Source organism: Camelus dromedarius, chromosome 5 (assembly GCF_036321535.1).
Source record: "Camelus dromedarius isolate mCamDro1 chromosome 5, mCamDro1.pat, whole genome shotgun sequence".
In the NCBI taxonomy this organism is placed as follows: Eukaryota; Metazoa; Chordata; class Mammalia; order Artiodactyla; family Camelidae; genus Camelus; species Camelus dromedarius.
The window spans coordinates 85,021,238-85,038,426 of record NC_087440.1 but is presented as its reverse complement, the minus strand read 5'-3'; the positions used below and the strand labels follow the sequence as shown (position 1 = coordinate 85,038,426).

Sequence of the window (17,189 nt, the reverse complement as noted above, 5' to 3'; positions counted from 1 at the left end):
CGTGGACGCCCTGAGAGCCCCTTGAGGCTGGGCCTTTCCATTGCTGCTCGTTGTTGGGTCCTCACAGCAGCAGGCAGAGGACACGTCCTCCCTCACAGCCAGGCCCTCCCGGGACCGCTTCTGAATGAAGTCTGAGCCAGGCATAGAAGGTCTAATGGAATGTTACCGAGTGGAGAAATCAGAGAAAGGCTCTCTCACCAAGGCAGCTCCCTCCCCAGCAAGGACACAGCCAGCAGCCCAGGGAGATAAAAGACTCACTCTGGTATAGCATGAGAGATATTAAGAGACAGCAGCCTGTGTGACTCTGGGGGAGTTCCTCAGCCTCTCTGTGCCTCATTTTTCTCATTTGTAAAAGGTGAAAAAGAGTTATCTACTTTGCTGAGTTTCCATATGGGCTCTATGAAATGGCTCATTTCTATAACCACTCTTATTTTGGGCCTGGGCAGCCCAGAAGTTTTCCCGTGGGCTGGATGTCAGGCCACGGAAAGACCTGGCCTCAGTCTCACAGTGCTGCAGATGTGAGCTGTCTAACTCAGGGGCCCGTTTCTGGAAGCCCAGTGTCCCACAGAAATAAGCCCCAGGTTTCAAGATCAGCTTTGTCAGCAGTGAAGGTGCTATACGTCCTCATGGGCCTTATTTGTGTCCTTTCACTCAACCGGTTTGGCACTTGGCAGGAAAGATGGGGCTGTTCAACAAAGCTTGAAAGATGCCAATAGCAGGCACTCAGATGGTAGCAGCAGTCTTGTGACTGGTGCCGATGCTTGCCGTAGCAATCGTTACATAGGGAATGAGCAAAGGACCCTACCCCCTGCACAGTGGACCCCTGGCTTTGAACTCATTGTTGGAAGTCCCCCTTTGCAAGGCTGAGGTGTATTCATTAACCCCGCCGATAACCCTGCTGTCCTTCACTGTCACCTCCTCCCCTTTCTTATCTGGGTTCAGAGCCCTGTCTTCTATCTTCCAGCCCCTCACTGACCCTAAAGGTTTAGTGCACAAAACCCAGTGTCCTCTTCCCCTGAAGAGCTGACCTCTCAGGTCCCTGCCAGCTGTGCGTGTGACAGCTAGACGGCTCCCACTCACTCCTCCCCACAATCTCACTTTAAAGAGGAGGCTCAGAGAGATTCAAATTTTGGCCCTAGTTGGGGAGTGACAGAGGTGGATTAGAACCCAGACCTGTCTAAAGCTTAAAGAGTTGCTTTTCCAACACCTCTTCCTCCCCATCACCCTGTATCACTGAGGGGACCAGCATTTCCAAGGCCCCCATCATCTGATCCCCAGGATGGAAGGCTGAAGGGTCCCACGGGGGCAGGGGAGCTGACGGCAGGGATTGCAAATAATTTGGAGTCTCGGTCTGAGACTCGTTGTGTGGCCAGGTCAGGAAAGGCCTCTCAGGGCTGGGGCTGCATGTGAGTGTTTCGCTGAAACAGCCCTGACACTCAGTGGCTGTTGTCATTAAGACTCTTAAAGGCAGTGATCCTCAAGATCCTGGAGCCAAAGGCCCACAGAGGCATTGAGCTCCCAAGGTGACAGATCTGGAGACTTTCTGCGGTCTCCTGAACGCCTGGCACAATCTGCCACAGCAGAATCCTGGGACCCCCTTGACCAGGTCCCCACTCAAGAAGAATGAACACCCCAAACTGACTGAGTCCAGTCAACACTTCGGCCCCAGTGAATAAATTCAATTGGGAATCACTTGACCCAAGCCCATTCTTTGATGAGAAAAGTCCGTTCATCTAGAGGGGAGGAGGCCTCCTGAGCAGGCCTCCTGCTCTGCACCCTTCCCCACCAAAGCCCCTGCAACAGGGGAGCCCATGGGGGCACTCTGATCCCAGGGGACACTGGGCAGTGTCTGGGGAAGTTCTGACTGTCACACTTGGGGCTTGGGAGTTGCTATTGGGACCTAGTTTTCTCCAGAATGCTGCTAAACACCCTGCAAGGCACAGGACAGCCCCCCTCAGAATAAATGCCCAGCCCAGTAATAGTCCTGAGCTGGAGACCCCGACTTCCCGTGTGCCCAGCCCTCACAAGCAGGCACGTTCCGCTTCAGCGATGCAGGTGTCAGGTACACAGAGCGCCGGGCCAGAAGCACAGGGGCCTGTGTGTCTCAGTTCTGCTTGCTCAGCTCTGTGGCCCTGAGCAAGGGACTGACCCTCCCGAGCCTCACTTTTAACCTCCTGTGAAATGAAGATAACAAAACACCCCATGAGACAGGGGTTAATGTCTGTGAATGCCTGGAGGTTGAGGTCTCTCGTGGGCTCTGCTTCCACAGCCTTCCCCAGGCCTGGAACACTGCAGAATCAGATGGCAACTCCAGGCTAAGGTGGCTTATAAAGTGAGGTATTTAAAGGAAAGGAAGACCGAGTGATTGTGCGGAGTCAGAGAGTCTGGGCCAGAACCAGGCAGGATGAGTCCCCGCGGCTCTCTGTGTCCTGGCTGTGTGTCACTGGGCAAGACCCTTCCCACTCTGGGCAGCAGCCTCTCTGTCCGCTAAATAACAGGGTTCAGTGGAGGCCCTCCGAGGGCTGTTCCAGGTCCAGTCACCCCTGAGCCAGGTCTGGCCCACTTCCTGGGTGATCGTGAGCACGTACATTGCCCTTCCTGTGCCTCAGGTTCCTCTTTTGTAAAATAGGGGCTGTGGCCCTTACACCTCGGGGTCATTGCAGCCGTTAGCGGAGCCGTCCAGCGCGTGGACCCCAGACCCAGACTCCCGGGCAGGCGATTCTGGTCCTGCCACTGTGCTGCTCTGTAACCTGGAACAAGTGGCTGTACCTCTAGGGGCTCTGGTCTCCTCACCTGTAAAGCCGTGAGGGTCATAGGACCTACCTCCTAGGCCTGTTAGCAGAGTGTGGCGCAACAGGGCCGGAAAGTGCTTAGCACGGCACTTGGCACCTGGTGAGCGCTGTAGTGTCTTTGCCAGTGTTCTGAGTGTTTCAGGGATGACGAAGGAGGACAGTTCATGGCACAGGCCTGGCACATAGTGGATGCTCAATAAATTGTGGTTGCTTTCCCATGATTGTCGATCAGTGGTTGAGGAACTCATTGAGTGGCCTGACTGGGGCGTGGCCCCCTTCTCTCTCTTGCAGGACAATGGCATCCTCCACCACGCGGGGCCTCCTCCTGCTGGCAGGCCTGTGAGGTCAGGTCTCTGGCGCTATGCATGAATCCCACCACGATGGTTACATAACCCCACACTTCCCCAACATGGCCCCCAAACTGGCCAACTTTGCCTTCAAACTGTACCGTGAACTGGCCCGTCAGTCCGACAACAAAAACATCGTCTTCACCGCAGTGAGCATCGCTACAGCCTTTGCGATGCCCTCCCTGGGGGCCAAGGGTGACGCTCGCACTGAGATCATGAAGGCCCTAGGCTACAACTCTAAGAAGGCACTTAACGCTGATGTCCACTGAGGCGTACATCATCTCCTTGACATCTCAATCCGCCAAGATGGTCAGTTCCAGCTGACTCACATCCTGCCTCTCTTTCCTATTAGTTGTTTGTCTATGGACACGTCATTTTACCTCTTCGAGGTTCTAGTTTCCCGTCTGTAATATGGACATCATAAGACCCTTGTCGGCAGGTTTCTGGAAGGAGTAAACAACTTACAAAGGTCATAGGACTATATGCTCACACAGCAGGTGCTCAACTAAACTGCAATGTCTGCCTGCCTTCCTCCCTCTGAGTGATGAGTATGTCAGAAACCTTGGGCCCCATTCTAAGGAGTTCAATAGGTCCACGGAGATGGCCTGGGGGAGGGAAGGTGAGTGTCTAGGCCAGGGGCTGCCTCCTTCACACTGTCAGCTCCTTGTTCTTGAGGGAGAACAGTGTGGCGGAGAGCACCAAGGCCGGGGTCAGCACCTGCCCGGTCCCAGCTCTGCAGTGGGACTTCAGGTGGGTCTTGTCCCCTCCCCAGCCTCAGTCTCTTCCTCCCATCAAATGGGAAACCTGGGCCCTGGGATGCCTGAGGCAGCCTCCCACTCTGACTCAGCAGGATGGTGACCTTCTCCAGCTGGAGCAGAGGGCGCCCTGCCCGGGCATCTGCATTTCTTGTGTTGGTTCAGGCAAAAGCCATTAGAGCAGGAACAAGAGTGGATTCCCTGAATAACAAGCCCAGCCAATTACCAAGGCACAGGGAGACTCAGACAAGGAGGTGCCACGTAAGACTTGGGGAGCTTCCAACTACTCCCAATAGTTTTCGTCAATCAGCCTCGGGTCATGCGCAAATAAACACAAAGTCCAAATAAAAATGCTTGTTCTCCCACCCAGGTCGATGTGGTTTAGCCTCTACGATACAGGAATTCTGGATCCTCCTCCCACCTCTGATTATCTTCAAAAGCCCCTCAGTAGCCTGACGATTTTGGTTTTGCCCCAATATACAGATGGGAAAACTGAGGCTCAAAGACAAGTGTCTCAACAGGGGTCCTCAGGGCTCCTTTTTCTAGCACATTTTTCTAAACCTTCGTCCCACTCCCAGCGAATGTGCACCTCCATCTCTCTCCAGGCAAATGAAACGATAAATTTGAGGCTGAGCACTTTGTGACAGATTTCCACGTGGAAGAGAAGACCACCATCAAGGTGCCAATGATCAACCGCCTGGCCGTGTTACACCCGTACCGGGACCACACGCTCTCCTCCGGGGTCCTGCTGCAGTACTTCAAGGGCAGAATCGCCGCCTCCCTGTTTCTGCCTGAATGTGGGGAATATGCAGATGCTGAAGGACGGGCTCAGGGAGCACCACCTCTCCCTGATCCTCCAAAGCTTTGAGATGCAGTGATTCGCAGCCTAGGGCTGACCTGGGAGCCACACCGGTCCTGGCCACAGGGAGGGGGGAGGGGGGGCCATATCTGGTGCATGACCCTGTGCTTCCAGAAATAGGCCAGCATCCATCCAGGAAGCACTGACCAGTTTTTGTAAGAGGGACAGTGTCCAGGGGTGAGGAGGCAAAAGTCCTGTCCTTGAGCACTTCCTCCCCACTGTGGACACTGCCCCTTCCCGGGGGCCAGTGCCCAGGGCGGGGAAAGCAATGCCAACGCCTGTCACAGGCGAGCGCAGAAGGAAGAGGTGGGCTTCCTGGCAAAGGAGGCAGGGGAGTGTGGAGTTACAGGATACAAAGCCCACTGTGAGTTGAGGGGGAATCCTACTCGGAGAGGTGGGAAAAGCAAAGACACAGGGCGGGAAAACTCCGGGACGTCCTGGAGGCTGGTTCTGGTTCCTCTGTCACTAGACGAGGGTGGTTTGACCACATTCCTGACACGTGCCCCATATTAATGCACATCTCTGTGTTCATTAATCTGCCCACGTCCAGGTGAACTACTTTATCATGTCCACTATAAAACAAAAATGAAAATATAGAGAAGTATAAGGGCAAAAAGCAAATAGATGTTTTTGTATTTCCCCCTGACCCCAGTTCCGTGCCCACGTTCCTGGCGCCGGGGTTGAGAGCAGAGAACTTAGTAGGGCTGGGTCCAGACCGGGTCAAATGGGGCCCAAGTGCCTGTTGGCACACATGGCAGACTCTGTCAGGACCACGCTTTGTCCCCGTGGAAAACGAGAGCTGAGTTCCCAGCCCCGCGCACCCACTCATCATTCACTGAACTGATGTCACTCAGGACCTGCCAGCATGCCCCATGGTCCTCTGGAATCCTGGCCCCAGAGGAGTCCCAGTCTGGCGGTGATCAAACCCTGGAGGGAAGTAGTGTGCATGGTGCTCCCAGAAGACACCCTGGATCCACCCAGAGGCCTTCTCAGAGGAGGAGACATTTGAGAGGCTTTGCAGGACAAGACGATCCCTGTGATTCTAACAATCTCTGACTCTGTGTTAGAATAAACCAAGGATGGCCTCACACCCTCACGTGGGCAGGGGGACAGGGTGCCAAGTGAGGGAGACAACCAGAAAAGGGAACATTTCAATTCTGTGACAGTCTTTTGTTTTCTAATCATTTTGACAGGAATGTCAATTTAAATTTGCCCAGACTGTCCATTTCTAGAACATATGATCTGAAAACTGCTCTGGGCAAACTGGGCATCACCAAGGTCTTTAGCAATGGGGCTGACCTCTCCGGGATCGCTGAGGAAGTGCCCTTGAAGCTGTCCAAGGTGAGTGTGCCCCTGACATCTGCAAGCCAGAATGTGCACGGGGGCTGCAGCTCAGGGAGGAGGCTGAGGAAGGGACGGAGGGTCACAAACACACCTGCAGACTGAGGTCCCTGAGGAACACCATTGCTCCACCAGGACTGGAATGTGGTCAGATGATGGGGGGAAGAGGTGGCCTCACGCCCTCCTCTGAGTTTGTGTCACTCACCCTCTGCCTCATCCTTGGCTGCGGTCTTCCTCTCTTTGCGTCCCAGTAAACCCCTATTTGCAGAGAGAGGCTCAGGGCTCAGGGACTGCAAAGGACTGTTAACCTGCATCTGTGACACTAGGAGTTATTGGCAAATGACCGAGTCTGAGTTACGGAGCGATTTCAACTAAGGATGCCATTTACTCAGGAGACTTAAAGGTGCCCAAAGGAGCAACTGCAATTCAATGCCTGGCTGTGACCTGGAGTGCCTGGGTGGGGCTGGGGTGCTGTGAAGTCCCCATCAAAGTCCTGGTCCCCAAGGAGCTTAAAATGTGGTGCTATAAACAAGAGATGAGCCAAGGGGACAAAATGCAAGAAAATCTACCTCCCGAGGTGGTGGGTTGCTTCCCGGGGACGCTGAGGATGGTGATGGGGAAGAGGTGGGGGTGCAGTGTGGGCTCAGACAGAGGCCTTGAGGAGGATGCCTTTGTGTCCCCTGTAGGGAGCGGAGGACAGGGCTGGGGAAGGACAGACTAGGTGGGGAGAGAAGCATGAGTATGGTGGTGAAGGACAGAGAAGAGACCAGTCCCCCATGAGGGAAGGGTTAAGTAGAGGCATGTGGGATGGGGTTGAGTGAATAGGTCTGAGCAGTTGATGGAACCTTAAGATGATCAGAGGATGATCTTCGATTTTGTTTTCCTTATTCACACACACACACACACACACACGCACACTGATACTCAAACATACATGCACACCTTTCACACATGCACAAACTTATGCACACACACACACACACATTTATTGGGCACCTACACTGAGTGAAGTTCCTCACATGAAGCACCCTAGTGGCTCCGGATCATCCCATCCCATAGCTCTGATTTTCCTATTGACGAAACAGGGATTCCAGGAGGTGCAGTCTTTGTCCTTAAAGTGACGTAGCTAGTTAGTGGGGAAAATTGGATCTGAACCCAGATCTTTGTGATGGAAAGTCATGTTCATTCCACTAAACCATGATGATTTAGTTGTGAATCAGGTGGTTCTTTATTTAGTCATGAATCTTTGGTTCTCTTGTGTCCTGAGTCCCAGGACAGCTCTGACCATGTGGTGCCTTCCTCCCAGGTCTGGGTGGGGTATGGTGCAGCCTGTCTCTGCCTCAGACAGTCCTCTGTCCCCCTCTTCTCCAGGCCATTCATAAGACTGTGCTGAGCATCAATGAGAATGAGACAGAACAGGCTGAGGTCACTCTCTTAGAAGAGGGCAGCTGGTCTAAGCATCTGACCATCAACTTCAATACGCCTTTCATAATCATCACCAAGGATGTAAACACCAACATTCCCCTCTTTATGGGAAAGGTGATGATTCCCGTGCAAAAATAACTTCTTCCCTGGGTTCAACTCTCCCTCTCAGACCAAATCCCTCCCTAGACGACATTAAAGAATGACTGACCTGGCCCAGGCTTGTGTGTGATGTGTAAATCTCTCATCCTATTGTCTCTGAGTCTCTTTTCATATCCTCAGGATATGTGTGGAAACCAGAATCACAGCGATCTTTCATGTAGCCGCTTAATTAAGTTTTATTATGTATTTACACCATCCAGGCACTATCTAGACAAGTATGAAATGTTGGCTGAAATTTACTTAACAGATATGGAAAGCCAGCAACAACAGAGATGGACCTCCCTGGAAGTGGGTGGAGACACTTAATTAATTGATTAGGTTTTGATAGGAGAGTGGTAGGCAAAGAGGGCAACAGGAAGGCAGGCTAAGCCAGGAAGACCACAGAACAGGGAGAGAGCTAAGGGTCCTGCACTTCTGTGGGGGATCACAGTCAATTCAGAGTGTTAGTGGCTCAAGTCCACACTGAGCAATAGTGTTTGGATCTCTGGGCAGATCAAACATGAATACATAAAAAAATGTAAATATTCTAGAAGAAAGCAATGGTTAATTCATTTATGGATATTGAAGTGGGTAACACCTCTCTAAATAAGACAGAAAACCCAGAAATCATAAATGTAAGAATTGATATATTTGACTTTAGAAAACTCAAATTGTATGGCAGAAAAAGAGTAATTCAATTCACCAAGGTGACAGAACAGTTATGAATATATGTGTACCAAACATCAGGGCTCCTAAATGAAGCAAACATTGACAAAATTAAAGGGAGAAAGAGACAGTAACACAATAATAGCAGGGGAATCAATGCCCCACTTTCGATAATTAATAGAGAAACCAGACAGAAGATCAGTAAGGAAACAGAAGATTGAACAACACTGTAGACCACTTGGACTAACAGACATACACAGAACACTCCATCCAACAACAAGAGAACAAACATTTTTCTCAAGTGCACATGGAACCAGGGTAGACTATATGTTAGGCTACAAAATAAGTTTTAATCAAGTTTAAAAGACTGGAACTATACAAAGTATCTTTTCCAGTCACAGTGGAATGAAACTAGAAATCAGCAGCAGAAAGAAAACTGGAAAAGCCAGAAATGTATGGAAATTAAACAACAACTCTTAAAAAACCAACAGGTCAAAAAATACATGATGAGAAATTAGGCTAGATCTTGAGACAAATCAAAATAAAAACACAACATACCAAAACTTATGAGATGCAGTAAAAGCAGTACTAAGAGGGAAATTTGTAGCTGTTAGCATTTACATTACAAAGAAGAAAGATCTCAGATCAACAGCTTAACTTTACACCTTAAGGAACTAGAAAAAAGAACAAACTAAACTGAAAGCGAGCAGAAGGAAGGAAATAATAAAGATTAAAGCAAAGATCAACAAATTAGTTTTAAAAGTGGGGAAAATCAACAAAATCAAGAGTTGGTGCTTTGAAAAGATCAACAAAATTGTCAAATTTTTAGCTAGCTAGACTGACAAAGGAAAAAAAGAGAAGACTCAAATAACTAAAATCACAAATTAATGGTGGGACATTATGACTTATTTTACACAAATGAAAAGGATTATAAGAGAATACTATTAAAAATTGTAAAAAAAAATTGAAAAATCTAAATAAATTAGATAAATTCCTAGAAACACATAACCTAGCAAAAATGAATCATGAAGAAATAGAAAATTGACACATGCTACTAGTTATACATGAACAGACATATAACGAATAAGGTGTTTGAATCAATAATCAAAAACATCCCAACAAAGAAAGCCCAGGATGGCATGGGTTCACTGTTGAATGCTACCAGATATTTAAAGAGAATTGATACAAATCATCCTCAGACTCTTCCAAAAAACTGAAGAGAAGGGAACATTTCCTAACTCATTTTATAAGGTCAGCATTACTTTGATACCAAAGCCAGACAAAGACACTACAAGAAAAGAAAACTACAGACCAATATCTCTGATGAATATTGATGCAAATATCCTCAACAGAATGCTAGTAAATGCAATTTAACAGAACGTAACTAAGATTACACACCATGACTAAGTGGGATTTATTCCTGGAATACAAGGATAATTTAACATATGAAAATTAATCAACACACCACATTAACAGAATGAAGGAGAGAAACACATGATTGTATCAGTTGATGCAGAAAAATACTGGACAAAATTCAAAACCCTTTCATGGTTAAAAAAAAAAAAAACTCAAAAAACTAGGAATAGAAAGAAAATATTTCAACATAATAAAGTCCATATAAATAGCCCATAGCTAGCATAATACTCAATGGTGAAAAACTGAAAGTTTTCTTCTAAGATCAGAAACATGACCATAAAGCCTGCTTTTGCCTCTTCTATTTAACATAGTATTAGAAATTCTGGCCAGAGCAATTAGGCAGGAAAAAGAAATAAAAGGTATCCAAATTGGAAAAGAAGAAGTAAAACTCTCTCTGCTCGCCAACAACATGATCTTATATGTAGAAAATTCTAAAGACTGCGTGTGTGCATGCACACACACACACACACAAACTGTTAGAACTAACAAATGTATTCAGCAAAGTTGTAGGATTCCAAATCAACAGGCAAAAGTCAGTTGCATTTCTTAAACTAAATTTCCAAAGGAAATTTTAAGAACAATTCCATTTACAATAGTATCAAAAAAAATCAAATACATAGGAATAAACTTTCATCAAGGTGGTGAGACTTGCAGACTGAAAACTACAAAACATTGCTCAAAAAATTAAAGAAGATGTAAGTATATTGAAAGACATCCCATGTTCATGGATTGCAAAACTAGATATTGTTATGATATCAATATTACCCAAACCAATCTAAAGACAAAGCAATCCCGAACAAAAATCCCACTGGCATCTTTTGTAGAACTAGAAAAATTCATCCTAAAATTCACATGGGATTTCAAGAGACCCAAAACAATCTTGACGGAGAAGAACAAAGTCACAAATTTCACATTTCCTAATCTCTTATATACAGTAATCAAAATAGTGTGATGCTGGCTTAAAAAAAAAAGACATATAGACCAATGAAATACAATAGGGTGGCCAGAAATAAACCCTCATGCATATGGTCAAATGATACTAGACAAAGATCCTAAAACTATTCAATAGAGGAAAGAGTCTTTTCAACAAGTGGTTTTGGGAAAACCAGATATCCACATGTGAAACAATGAAGTTGGACTCTTACCTCACATCATATACAAAAAAAAAAAAAAAATTATCTCTAAGTGGATCAACAACCTAAATGAAAGAGCTAAACTGTAAAAGTCTTAGAAAAAATTGTAAGGGAAAGTTTCATAACATTGATTTAGCAGTGATTTCTTGGATATGACACCAAAATCACAGACAATTAATAGATTAATTGGACTATACCAAAAGTAAAAGCATCTATGCATCAAAAGACATGATTAACAAAATAAAAAGGCAACCTGTGGAATGGGAGAAGTTATTTGCAAATCATATATCTGACAAGGGGTTAATAAACAGAAACGTAAAGAACTCTTACAACTTAATAGAAACAAGAAACATGCAACTCAATTAAAAATGGACCAAGAACTTGAACAGACATTTTTCCAGGGATACATAAAAGGCCAACAAACACATGAAAAGATGGTGAACATCACTAATCATAGGGAAATGAGAACCCAAACTACAGTGAGATATCACCTCACACCATTAGGATGGCTACTATGTGATGAAGGAGAAGGAGGAGAAAGAGGAAAAGGAAGAGGAAGAGGAAGGCAGTGTGGCAGTTCCTCAAAAAACTTGAATTACCTGAAAAAAAAAAAGAATTATCAAATGATCCAGCAATTCTACTTCAGGATAAATATTCAAAAGAATTGAAAGCAGAGTCTCAAAAAGGTATTTGTATATCCATGTTCAGAGCAGCATTATTCACAACAGACAAAAGATAGAAGCAATCCAAACGTCCATCAACAGGTGAATAAATAAACAAAATGTGGTCTATGCACACAACGGAATAGTATTCAGCTTTTAAAAGGAAGAAGCTACCTGCTACGTCATATATGAGCTTCAAGGGCATTATGCTATGTGAAATAAGCCAGTCGCAAACGGGAAAATACTCTATGATCCCCCTTACATGAAATATGAGAGTAGCCAAATTCATAGAGAGGGAAAGCAGAAAGGTGGGTGCCAGGGGCTCTGAGAAAAGAAATGGGAGTTGATGTTTAGTGGACATAGAGGTGCAGTTTTGCAAGAGGAAGAGTTCTGGACATTGGATGCACAACAATGTGAATGTTCTTAGCACTATGAAACTGAACGTTGAAAAGTGATAACATAATACATTTTATGCTATATGTATTTTACCAGAACTGAAAACAAAATAATACAGATTATTTTTAAATTTAATAATAATAATTGTATGCACAATATTTTCCAAATAAGCCAGTGAAATTTCTAATATTTTGAGTTATAGCTTATAATCCTATGGCTTTAATGGTAATTTCACATCAACTTGTTAAAAATACATATATTCAATGCCATATCAAAAAGTATGTACATGAAGCCAAAGAACAAACTAAGAAATTTTATAACAGATATGACAATCATTTTAAGTTTAAAGAACTCTTTTAAATCTATAAGTAATCCAGTAGAACAATACATAAGGACTTAGGCAGGCAGACTACAAAAAGATAAATACAAAGGGCCAATGCAAATATGAAAAAATTCTCAATCCACTCATTATTTTAAAAACACAAATCAGAGCGCCCTTTTCACCTATCAGATTGCATGAACATATGTGGGTGACAATACTCATTGCTGATTTACATGTGAGGAAACAGACATTCTCATACAATAGATGGGGGCGTATAAATTTGTGCAGCCTTTCTATCTTCGAAAGATAATTTGGTTATGGCTTTTAAAGCCAAAAAAAAAAAAAAAAACCTAATTTTTGACTCAGACTGGCCACTACTGGGAATTTATCCCATAGAAATATTTACAAACAGCAAACTTTTTTTTTAAATGTGTTTTCTTTAATCATAGCATTGTTTGAAGAGCAAAAACTCCTACATGTCCATTAAAATAGGAAATTAATGATACAAAATAAAGTACATCCCTGCAATGGAGTATCATGTGACTATTTTAAAGCAGGAGGCCAGTTCTGTATAGGCTGATAGGAAAGGCCTCTAAAAGCAAAAAATATAGTAAAAAGCAAAATACAGGACTGTGTACATAGTATGATTTCTTCTGTGAACACACACGCTTGCTTCATTTACTTCACAATTATTTACTGAGCATCTGTTATGTGCCAGGCACTGGCTGTGCAGCAATGAACAAAACAGACAAAAATCCCTGTCCACGGGAGCTCAGTGGGGGATGCAGGCAGTAAGCTGGGTAAGTCAATACCATGTATAGAATAGGAGAAGGTGATGAGTCCAACAGCAAAAAATAATGCAGGGCCAGGGGATGGGGCTTGCTAGGGTATGAGACACACTCAGACAGAGTGGTCAGGGAAAGCCGCACTAAGAAGGTGGCATCTGAAGCCCCAGGCAGGTGCAAGAGTAAGCCATGCAGGTATCTAAGAGAAGTGCAGCCGAGCAGGGGGAATAAGAGGTGCAAAGGCCCTGGGGCAGAAATGTATCTGGCATGTTCAAGGGAAGCAAGGAGGAGGCAGAGTGCCTAGAGCAGCGGAGAGCCTGAGAGAAACAGAGAAGCAGAAGAGGCCAGAGATGTGACTACAAAACCTGGTTTGGGGGGCAATGGGGGGACAGGGAGGACTCGCACATCATACACGAACTGTCTTTTGTTCTGAGTGACCTGGAGCTCAAAAAGGGTATCCAGCAGAGGCTTGAAGTGATTTATATTGTGCCAGAACCACATAAAGATTTGGGTGGCAGATCACATGCCATTTTGTTTTCTTCTCTATGATTTTCTATGTTTAAAAAGTATCAGAGATGAATTTAAGAATCAAATGGAAGGGGATGGTGGCAAGTGGACGTTCAGGGAGGCAAGTCTATCCTAGAGAGAGAAGCAGGGCCCTGGGCCTGAAGAGGGACATTATCCTTGAGGCATTTCCCTGGGGTCGTTTTATTACAGAGTGCGGGGATGTTCCTTGGTGAAATGGGTTTGGAAAACTCTGGACTTGTATTGACTGGGGGACTTCTCAGCTTTTTTCAAGTGTCACCACCCAAGTGGGAGAGAGAAGATGCAGTGTTTCCCAAACTTATCTGGTTACAGAACACACTTTTTTTTTTTTTACAAGTCATCACTAGGGTTCCATGGAATACACTTGTCAAAATGCTGCTGTGGGCGAGAGGCCCTTGAGTGGGCATGGTGGCAATGGCACGTTTTCATTTAGTTAGCTTCCCCGGGCAGTAGCGGGGAATTGGTTGGCAGGGTGAGATGAGGTGTAAGGAGATCTGGGAGCTAACCCTCTCATCGCACAGAACTTTGGCCCCTTCTGGGCTAAAATGTCCTTGTGCCCAGAGACAGTGATTCAAACACAAGATGCCCCTGCACTCTGAGACTCAGGCATCCACTGATGCAGCAGGGCAGCATCTGACATTCTTGGTTCAGAGCGACGGCATCACATGCTGCTGCCCAGAGACCCAGCCCATCAACCTCCTCCCTGGGCTTTAACTGTAAGGGCAGCTGAAGTGCAACAGAGTGGACAAACAGGATTGTCAGCCAGGGAGGAGGTGCCCAGGCCCCGATTACACAAGCTCACATCACCTTGGGCCTGTTAATATTAACTCAGTCTCCAGCCTGGGGGAGCATCAGAAATCCCTGAAGTCACTGCCCTGATAAACATTGTTTTGCTCAAGTTGTTGGCTAGATCTTCAACAATACTCACTTGGTCTTAGATTGTGATCTTGCTGAGTCCTGCTCAAATATGCAGGTTTAATCCCCTGGGGCTAAATGTTGGGGAACATTCCTCCCAGGTCAGGGCAGTACCAGGTAGGGGGCTGAATGTGAGTAGGGACTCAGCAGAAGCAGCACGAACAGCCAACCAGTGGCCTTCAGGACAATTGTCATCTTGTGCCCTTTCAGTAACTGTACCATCAGAGCTGCTTCTAAGAAGAATGCATTTCTCCCCGGTAGGCACTCCCTGCCTTTGGAGTCTGGACACATTTTTGATTCCTAATCGCTGTTCACATAAACTAAGTTTATGAAGAAGTAGATTCAGTCAACCAATCATTCTTGCATTCAGCCACCTTGTCCTAAGTGCCAACCACGTGGAGTCCTGGGCTACACACTGTTCTGCGTGTGAGTTTCATGTAAGTTCAGGGAATCATTTTGCTTTATAGACTTATTTGTAAAAAGAAGCAAGGGCTTTGTAGATACTCTGTTGCCCTGCTGCTTCTTCAGAGGATTGTCTTCAGGGTCAATAAGGATGGAGGTACAGGTTGTGCACTGTACACGGATGCTGGCAGATATATTGTGGGACCTGAAATCCATCCCAGCTCCACTCGCCAAGTGGTGTACCCTGCCATGTGGTGATATCCATCTGGTTAAAAGATGCTCTTTTTAATTTGAATAAAAATGCTCTGACTCCAGGTAGTATGTGATAAAACAAGCATATTAAAATGTTCATGGTAGATTCTAGGTGGTAGATTTAAATTGTCCACAGAAACAGACTCACAGACATAGTCAACGAACTTATGGTGACCAAGGGGAAAGGGGGCGGGAAGAGCTAAACCTGGAAGTTCTAGATTTGCAAATTTTCACTACTATATATGAAATAGATAAAAACAAATTTCTGTATAGCACAGGGAACTATATTCAATAACTTGTAGTAACCTAATGAAAAAGAATATGAAAACTAATACATGTATGTATGTGTATGAGTGAAACATTACACCGTGCACCAGAAATTGATACAACATAGTAAACTGACTATACCTCCATTAAAAATTAAATTAAAAAAAAAAGGTTTAAACTGCCCAGTGTAAAAATCTCCCCAATATGCTCTGTTTTAAAACCGTCATAACAAAATGCTTGGGGGTGGGCTGAGTGGAATACCGCTCCTCATCAGTTATGCATGGGCCAAAGAGATGCTATTAGGGGTTGAATTGTGTCTCCCCACCCGACTCCCAAATTTTATATATTGAAGTTCTAACCCTCAGTAGCTCAGAATGTGACCTCATTTGGAGATACGGTCTTTATAGAGGTAATCAACTTAAAATGAGGTCATTAGGCTGAGCCCTAATCCAATATGAGTGGTGTCCCTTTAAGAATGTGGACACAGAGAGGGGAGGTGGGTTGAAGATACAGTGAGAACACCAGGAGAGCTTGAAGGTGGTTAATCTACACACCAAAGAGAAAGGCAGAGAACAGAAACCCTCCCCCACAGCCCTCAGAAGGAACCAAACTTGCCGGAAGCTTGATTTCAGACCCCTAGCCTCTAGAATGGTGAGACAATACATTTCAGTTGTTTAAGGCACCTAAGTTATGGCTGCCTGAGCAAAGCAATGCATGTCCTAGTCTGCACAGAGGGAGGCGCCCTGAGGGCTGGCAATGACTTAATCACCAGCTTGAACTCCCAGAGTAGACACAAGTTGCAAGGAAAGCTTTTGGCAATGTTGTAGGAGAGAGACTTCCTACTGAAAGGTTTGAGCAGCTAAGAACTGACCACGGGCTCAGTTTGCCTTAGAAATTAAAGTCATAATGAAAAGAAGTCATTGCCCTTTGGGATTTAAAGGCCAATTAATGTCAGCTATAAAGGGACAAAGGCCAATTATAATGGAGCTATAAGCAAAGAGCTTTTGCCACTGTTGATTTTTTTTTCTTATTTTAAATTTTTTTCCCTTTATGGAGGCACTGGGGATTGAACCCAGGACCTTGTGCACACCAAGAACAGGCTCTACTACTGAGCTATATTCCCTGTCCTTGCCACTGTTGACTTTTAACATCCAATGCTATAACACAAATAAAGATACAAGACAAGGTTGTTTAAGAATCCACAGGAACCCAAGGAACCAGGTAAGGCAAAAGAGCGGTTGAAGTCTGGGTTCTGGTCTGGGCACTGATGACTCACAGCTGCATCATCCTGGGTTAGCCACTTGAACTCAACTTTCTCATTCACAAAGACACAGGTTGTTGGGAGGATTAAGTAAAGTGTTACATATAAAGCTCTAAGTACATAGTAGGTACCCAAGCAAAAAGGGTGAAAATACAGAGGCAGGATGAGATAAGCCTCCTGAATACCAATAAACAGGCTCAAAGGCTTGTTTGTTCAATAAACAAATGTTTGCAGGTGAAGGTCAGCAGGACTGTGATGTCAAAATCAACCCTTGGCTGATATCTGGCATTTATTTCCAACAGCCACTGTGAAAATTGGCTATGATTTCTTGTTAGTTCTGAGAAAATGTACAGTGAAGTAGAAGAACACATGTTCATGAGGCATGAGAGAGGATTCTAATTCTCAGATTTTCCTGGGATGTGTAACCTTTGGTAAGTCCCTGCTACCTCTCCCCAACTCGTCGTCTTCTGCACAATGAGAATGTTAGACTGGAATAAAAATGGCAAGCG

At 45.3% G+C, this 17,189-nt stretch overlaps 1 long non-coding RNA gene across 4 annotated transcripts in view; it reads right to left on the bottom strand.

Annotated features, from left to right (window-relative positions):
• Positions 1-17,189, bottom strand: part of LOC116153604 (uncharacterized) — a 65,448-nt gene that overhangs the window by 7,202 nt on the left and 41,057 nt on the right. The gene's annotated exons all lie outside the window — the stretch shown is intronic.